This window comes from Gossypium arboreum, chromosome 2 (assembly GCF_025698485.1).
Source record: "Gossypium arboreum isolate Shixiya-1 chromosome 2, ASM2569848v2, whole genome shotgun sequence".
NCBI lineage: Eukaryota > Viridiplantae > Streptophyta > Magnoliopsida > Malvales > Malvaceae > Gossypium > Gossypium arboreum.
Window position 1 is genome coordinate 65,274,568 of NC_069071.1, and position 2,200 is coordinate 65,276,767.

The window sequence follows — 2,200 nt, forward strand, 5'->3', positions numbered from 1 at the left end:
ACAATATGGGGATCTGTAGCATCTAATAAGACTGTATCACCAACCTTAAGTTGATTTGGAGAGGCATCGGGCTCGTTTTGGCATAGTTTCGATTTGTCGGGTGTTCTTGGTTTGTGCGTCCGCCATTCATTGAGTTCCTCGATTTGTAATCTCCGATCTTCATGAACATGTTCTCTACTATTGCTTGAGAACGATTCGTGTGCTTCCTTTAGACTCATTTTCTGCAAAGTAAGTGGCACCATATTGTTAGGTTTAGTAGAATGGTTTAGATGATCACCTTTAATTCCTGATGTGTTGCCAGAATTGCGAGCTTGAAGGGTGATTGTTTCGTCTCCCACTCGGAGTGTGAGTTCACCTGTGCCAACATAAATGATGGTTTTAGCAATTGCTAAAAAGGGCCTTCCTGGGATTAAGGGAGTGTTGCTATCCTCTTCTATGTCTAGAACAATAAACTCAATGGGAAATATAAATTTATCGATTTTATCTAGCACATCTTTAATAATACCCCTAGGGAATCTTATAGTTTTATCTACTAATTGAATGCTCATCCTAGTCTGTTTGGGTTTCCCGAGACTTAGTTGCTTAAACATTTTGTAAGGCATGACGTTGATACTAGCCCCTAGATTAGCTAATGCATGATTAACATCTAAACTACCCAATCAAATAAGGAATAGTAAAGCTCCCTGGGTCTTTTAGTTTTTGGGTAGTTTATTTTGGAGAATAATCGAGCAAACTGTGTTTAGCTCCACATGTGACGCCTCGTCCAACTTCCGCTTATTTGCTAAAAGCTCTTTTAAAAATTTCATTGCGTTTGGCATCTGCGATAGAGCTTCAATAAACGGTAAGTTAATATGTAATTTTTTCAAGAGTTTAATGAATTTACCAAATTGTTCATCTGAGCGGTCTTTCCTTATCGCGTTGGGGTATGGCACACGAGGGTTATATTCGACAGTCACTGGTTTGTTTGTATTTTGATCTACCTCACCTTTACCTTTGCTTACCATTGTTTCTTACCTCGGTTCTAGTTCAGGCTCAACGACTCCTTCATCATCTTGGATATTAATTGCGTTGAGCTGTTCCCTTGGGTTAAGTTCAGTGTTACTTGGCAAGCTACCTTGTGGTCATTTGGAGATTAGTTTAGAAAGCTGGCCTATCTGAGTTTCGAGCCCTTGGATTGACGCTTGTTGATTTTTAAGTGTTGTCTCAGTGTTCTGAAAATGAGTTTATGACACTGAAATAAACTTGGAGAGCATCTCTTCAAGGTTCAGCTTCTTTTCCTGCTGGTAGGGTGGTTATTGGTAGCCCGGAGGATGTTGTGGTCTTTGATTTCCTTGACCGCCCCACGAGAAATTGGGGTGGTTCCTCCAACCTGCATTATAAGTATTACTATATGGATTGTTTTGAGGTCGAGGATTATTACCCATGTAGTTCAGTTGCTTGTTATCCATGTTATGGGCATAAGGTTGATATTCCGAATGGTTTGTTCCACCTCCACTTGCTTCGCACTGCATTACTGGGTGAACCTGTGAAGAACTAAGAAAACCATTAATCTTTTTATTTAAGAGTTCTACCTGATTAGAGAGCATGGTGACCGAATCGACGTTATAAACACCGACTATTTTTGTTGGCTTTGTCCTCATGACTTGCCACTGATAGTTATTTAGTGACATCTCCTCTATAAACTCATAGGCATCTTCCGGCGTTTTATTGTTGATGGTTCCGCCAGCAGCTGCGTCAACCATTTGTCGAGTCGAAGGATTCAGGCCGTTATGGAATGCTTCAACCTGAAGCCAAAGCGGTAGCCCATGGTGAGGGCACCTTCTTAAAAGATCCTTGTATCTCTCCTATGCATTGTAGAGTGTTTCTAAATCCATCTGCACAAAAGAAGAGATATCATTACGTAATTTAGTTGTTTTAGCCGGCGGAAAATATTTTAGTAAAATTTTTTCGATCATTTGTTCCCAAGTAGTAATTGACCCTCGTGGTAATGAGTTCAACCACTGTTTAGCTTTGTTCCTTAATGAAAAGGGAAACAACCGAAGACGTATGGCATAATCAGAAGCGCCATTGATTTTAAATGTATCGCAAAATTCCAGAAAGTTTGCTAAGTAAGCATTGGGATCTTCTTCCTGCAAACCATCAAACTGAACAAATTGCTGTATCATTTGAATAGTGTTAGGTTTTAATTCAAAAGTATTTG

At 39.7% G+C, this 2,200-nt stretch overlaps 1 non-coding gene across 1 annotated transcript; it reads left to right on the forward strand.

Annotated features, from left to right (window-relative positions):
• The first annotated feature begins 1,800 nt into the window (after positions 1-1,800).
• LOC128290057 (small nucleolar RNA R71) lies at positions 1,801-1,907 on the forward strand. The gene has a single exon (XR_008279698.1). It is a non-coding gene; the product is annotated as a small nucleolar RNA R71 (small nucleolar RNA).
• The last annotated feature ends 293 nt before the right edge of the window (positions 1,908-2,200 follow it).